This window comes from Pteropus alecto, unplaced genomic scaffold (genome assembly GCF_000325575.1).
Source record: "Pteropus alecto unplaced genomic scaffold, ASM32557v1 scaffold121, whole genome shotgun sequence".
Classification (NCBI taxonomy): domain Eukaryota; kingdom Metazoa; phylum Chordata; class Mammalia; order Chiroptera; family Pteropodidae; genus Pteropus; species Pteropus alecto.
The window spans coordinates 9,133,114-9,138,952 of record NW_006434369.1 but is presented as its reverse complement, the minus strand read 5'-3'; the positions used below and the strand labels follow the sequence as shown (position 1 = coordinate 9,138,952).

At 38.8% G+C, this 5,839-nt stretch overlaps 1 pseudogene; it reads right to left on the bottom strand.

Moving 5' to 3' along the window:
• Window positions 1–4,899: 4,899 nt before the first annotated feature.
• LOC112477751 lies at window positions 4,900–5,018 on the bottom strand (annotated as a pseudogene).
• Window positions 5,019–5,839: the final 821 nt, after the last annotated feature.

Below are 5,839 nucleotides of genomic sequence, written 5' to 3'. Positions count from 1 at the left end.
TAGTTTCCTTCTGTGTCTTTCCTCTCCCTTTCCTAACACAAAAATGGACAGATAGAAAGAACTCAAGACTTTATCATAGAATGATAGCGATTTGGTGGCTTGCAGTTTTAAAGGGAAAAAAAGCTTATTCTCTAATTTCTTTGTGTGTGGCTGAAAGCTGTCTGGTCTCTCAGGTGACCACATTAAAAGCTTGCTAATTCGTCCATTAAAAGATTTGTCAACTAAACAGCCCACCACACAAGAGCTGCCTTAGGCTTCAGAGGAAAAAAGCCAAAACAAACATTACTGGGGCCCTTGGATTTGGGTCAATGGAAGAAAAGGAAAAAAAATGTCTACGGCGCCCGGCTCCAGTTATCTCTTCCCAGCCTGCTGCTGCTCTTGGCGTTGACTGCCGTGCGGCCAAGCAGCCGGATGAAGTTCCTTGCCGAGAGGACTCAACCATTCACTCACCCCTTACTTTTAATTCTTTCAACCATTTATTCATCCATTCATTCAACCTCAGCTGACTTCTGTAACTCTACAAGCTGGGTCTGAAGGGAATTTAGAACACCTGTGAAGAGTCTCAGATGAACTAGATTATAATTAATGTTGCTACACTTTGAATATAAAAGAAATGCTTCTGTTAACATAACAGAGAAGTCCTTGCCAGGAGAGGACGAATAACCCAGAAATCCATAACATTTGAGGCCTAAGCTTTCACCTATTTAGCTCTTATCACAGTGTAGTGTAACCGCCTACTTATCCGTGTTCCACTCAACAGTTAGCTCCTTGAGGTCTTGTATCCCAGCACCCAACACAGTTCTTGGCAAACAGTAGGAGCTTAACAAATATTTGTTGAGTAAATTGAATGAGATTGGGCAGATTCCCATGATGTCAGCTCATGAGGTCTTTTTACATGAGGTAGCTCAACTCAGTAGCTCCTCTGGAGGATTCTAGGATAAGTGAATACCTTGGGGGCAGGGACCACCTCTCTTTTATCCTTGTATCTGGAGCACACTGTTTGCTTAAGAAATGAATGAAGGTCTGTATTGCTCAATGTGTGTGTGTGTGTGTGTGTGTGTGTGTGTGTGTGAGATAACCTTTTCAGATAGCCTCATCCCATCTTTAGCTTGGAAGGTCTTCAGGAGATCAGCACAGATGCCTGGACTTTCCTGAAAACCTCCAGAGAGAATCAAATCAGGGGCACTTTCTACAGGCCATGCTAAGCTGCTAGCGAACAGTTCAGTGATGCAAGGAGTTGGCCAGTGGGGCAAAAAGGCCAAGCCCTGTTAGCCAGTTTGGGGATAGAAATAATAAGAGTGGAAGAAATGGCTTTAGCAATAGTATTTCATTATGACTTCAAGAAAACCACGCAGGAAACACACAGCTCACTGCTGATAACTATGAAAACAGGAAATGGACAAAATTAAATATAAGATGAAGAAATAAATGAGTAGTTTAATGGGAAAAAGGAGGCCTAGGGCTCTTAAATTTACCATGACTCTACCTTACTCAAGACTATTCATAAAAATAAATTCAATATGAACTTGAATTAAATATAAGCACTAAAACATAAGAATTATAAGAAAATATAAGAGGATCACTTTTATCTGACCTTTTGAAAGGGAAACTATTTTTAAGCACAAAAGAAAAAGCGAAAAGCCAATTACAAAACAGCACCTTTATGTATTACATTAGAATGCATAGAGAAAGCTTTATTTTCTTCATTAAGACTTCATTTTCATACTTTAAATAAAATATATGACTGTTGAAATCCAAACAAATAAAAACATGCAATTAATAATTAAACCAAATGAAAAAAGGTATGCATTTGTTCCCAATGTGGCACACCAAAGCACCATCCCATTTCTTCCCTCAGGTTGTCTTTTTTGTGTGTGTTTGCTATTAAATTTCCAACCTACCTTCAAAAAATTGCATAAACACATATGCGGAGGACTAAGGAAGGCTCAGAAAGTAGATAGCACAACTCATCTCTGGTCCTGGAGCTTATCGAGAAATGATATATATTCTTAGATGCCCCTTTCCTAATTATCCTAATGTCCAAGTATTTTCATCTTGAGAGAAATTCCTTCTTTCATTGGCCCTAACTCCTCTCTCACATTTTACACTTGTTCCTTCCTATTTCTTAGCATGGCATTCTAAATTTCTCACAGTGGGTTCCAATAACCTGTATTCCTAGCCCCCTGCCCCCTTTGGCACAAACACACATAATACACTTCATCTACCATTGCTATACCTGGAACATCTATTACACTTTAGACCTTCATATTGTTCTCTCTGCCTGAATTTTCATTTTTTCTCTTTTCCATCTAATAAATTTTACTCATTCTTAAAGAACCAATTCAAAAGGGATCTCATGCATTATCAAGTCTTTCCTAATGCTCTCTGTTGGAGGGCACCCCCTTCTCGGTTTCTGCAACAGTGTCCCCACATGTCCATTTTTCTACTTTATCACATTACACCTATTAGCTGCATGTGGGTTTATACCCCTGACCTAACACGCTCCTTGAGTGTACAAACTATGTCTAATTCAGCTTTGTGTCTCCAACGTCTTACACAGTGCCTGAAATAGAGTAGATACATCTTAGTTTTATAAATGAATGAATAACATTGTGAATGACAAAATAAAAACTGGTTGTTACATTCCTCTATGAAATAGTTTTTAATTCTTTAAGGTGGAGTATCAAACCATTCTTTAGCAATTTTCTCTTTGCTAAAGGGGCCTGAGAGAATTTTCACTTTAAGTCACATTTGTTTTATGTCTCATTTTTCAACCTTTTGCATATTGGAATCTGATACTTCTAGAATTTAAAGCACAGGATTTACCATAAAGTATCCATAAAGAAGGTCAAGGAACACTCCAGCCTTTGGGTTCTATTTCTTGTTATTGTGTATTTAAAGGTTCAGGTATTTCCAGTTACTTAGAAGTAAATAATAAATTCCTAGAGGTTTCCCTTATTTGTCTGGATTAGTATATTTATTCCCATGACAATTATTATATTACTTCTGAAATTCCAAAGTGCAGCTAGAAAGCTCCCAGAATAGGTGTCATGTTTTTTAGTGAGTAACTTATTTACTTAACCACAAAATTGGCCTACTATATGCTAATAGGCTACTATGTTTCCTGTCTTTCTTTCCTTTTTTTTTAAATTTTATTTTTTTATTAATTACTTTTTTATGATGACATTGGTTAACGAAATCCAGTAAGCTACAGCTGTACATTTTAACAGTGAGGCATATATAAAAATATATATATATTTACATTGTGCGTTCACCTCCCATAGTTAGATTTCTTTCTGTCACCACATATTTGACTCCTTTTACCCCATCTATCTCCTCTTCTTGAAGGCCGACCAAAAGTCTAGAGGCATCAAAGGTGAAGGGCCAGCCTGAAAGGACCAGTTTATTAACTGGTGATCAATAGGTAACTTTTATTGAGGGTTACCCTGTGCCAAGTACCTGTCATCTATTATCTCATATACAATATTCACAATAGCCTTGTTTTATTATTATTAATTTATCATTATTCACAGGTAATAAAAGAGAGCCTTAGAGAGGTTAAATCATTTTCTATAGCTCATAAAAGCTCTGCAGATTCCAAAGCCCCTGTTCTCTTCACTATACCTTGTTATCTCATAATAGTGGACATTTGATAAGTCAACAGGGGATGATAGTGGATTTTTATCAGAGTCTGTCAGGGCTCTTGAAAACACTGCACTCGCCATGAAAAAGCAAATCATCTGGATGTCCAGGGTTTCCCTTAGGTAGACTGATTAACTGAGCTTCTCAACGGTTATTCCCTCAGGAGAATCAGATGTGAGCTGGTGCCAACCTCGCCTAACGTGGTTACCTGCACCAGAAGGCGATGGGACTCTGTCCTGTTCTGCAATTAACTCCAGCCTTTTATTTTTTTCTCAGGGGCCCAGATTTTCCAATTTTCCCATTTGCACAGACCAAAATTTCAGTCTTTGCTGCTTTCAGAAGTTCCTTATTTGTGTATTCCCCCCCGGCCCCCGCCTTTTTTTTTTTTTTTTTTTTTTTGCTTATTTGGGAAAGAATGAGGAAAGGCCACTCCAGACTTTCTGTGTGGGTCAGAACTGGTAAAGTGACCCCTTTCCCTGCAGAGTCCCGAAGGGCAGAGCTTGGCTGAAAGTTGACATGATCTCACGTACCTGCTGACAAATAAACAAAGGGTTTTTTACTCATAGCCCTAACAACAACAACAACAAAAATCTTCTGTAGTCACATAGCCCTGCTGGCCTTAAACATGGAAGAATCTAGAAATAATCCTCGAAGCTCCTGCAGGCAACTAAATTTCACCTGCTCAGCACAGGGCCATGCAGGAAGGAATGTAGGGTTTATCTCCAGACCTTCACCCCACACTTCTCACCTAAGCAGTGGTTTGCCAGTGGCCAGCTGATAAGGGATTTCCCTTATCACTTTCCTACAAGGAAAATTTGCCATTTGACAGATGAAGTGAGGCATCCACAAGTCTAATTTAGTGTTGAACGTTTATTTCTTCTGTGTAGTTCTATTTCACATATTTTTCTCTTCCTGGTTCGAATCGATGAATTACTTAAACAAGCACTTAATGAGACCTCTTTTATTCCAGACACCAACAAATGTAAACTCTGGCTGCCCACACACGTTTTACTTACCTTCTTCACCCAGGTGCTCCTTGTTTGAATCAGACAACACCCAGAGATTCATAGGCTGTTCAATCTCAAATAAATAATAGAGAAGCACATTAACAGCAATTATAGTACTAATAACAAGATTTATTGGGCCAAGACTTTTGCTAAATTTTTTTTTATTTTTTTTTTGGTGAGGCAACCCGTGGTTGACCTCACAGATTGCAAGGACCTTGTCAGTTTACAATCTCTTATTTTTTATTTTTTACGACTACAGCACCTGATCTTCCTAGGTGGTCTCCCATCTAAGTACTAAACAGGTCTGACCCTGCTTAGCTTCCAAGATCAGACAGGATTGGGCTTGTTCAGGGTGGTATGGCTATAGACCTTTCACTAAATTTTATGTTTTATTGTTTCATTGAAACCTCAGAACAGCCTAATTATCTCCATTGAATGGAGGAGTGAGCTGAAACTAAGGGCATTAAAAACTTCCCCAAGCCCATTCTCCAGTCCATTCTGGCAGAAACATGGTGCCACCCTTCCTTATCCAGTCCTACTCTCTCAACGCAACAAAAGCATGAAGACATTAGTGACAGCCTTGAGTCACACAGAAGGTTACTGGCTACATTGCTTCTGCTGTTAACAGACTGATAAAACACACAAGTCTCTAAGATTTAAAGAAATGAAGGTGTGTATTTAGAATGATGGTTCTTACAGTTATTTAAAAGCAGGGAAAACTGGCTCTTTCAGAAGTCAGAACACCTAGGAAGCTCCTTTAAATCTGTTGGTGTGTGGTGAAGAGATTCACAAAGCTGATGATGCTGATAAAGCCCAATTTTTGTTCTTTTATACTGACATTCATGATAGAGAAAAAAGTTAACAAATAGGGCTTCCCAATCTTTCCTTTTATAGTTCTTCCCTTCAGTCCTGCCCTTAGCCCTGGTCTGCTAGAAACACTTTTCTTTGCTATCTCAGTTCTTACTCTTCCAAGACTATAAAGGAAATTCTGAGTTTGTCTGCTTGCACCTGGCTTTTGTGATGTAAAATAGGGAAAGTGGAAAGAGAGGAGATGGAAGAATTGAGACAGAAATTTAGAGAGCCAAGGGAGAAAAGGAAGAAATGAGAAGGAATCCAAAAAGCTGGGGCCAGAGGAGACTGTGTCTTTGCAGAGAGCAGGAATACTGAATTGAGAATGAGGGTTGAAAGTT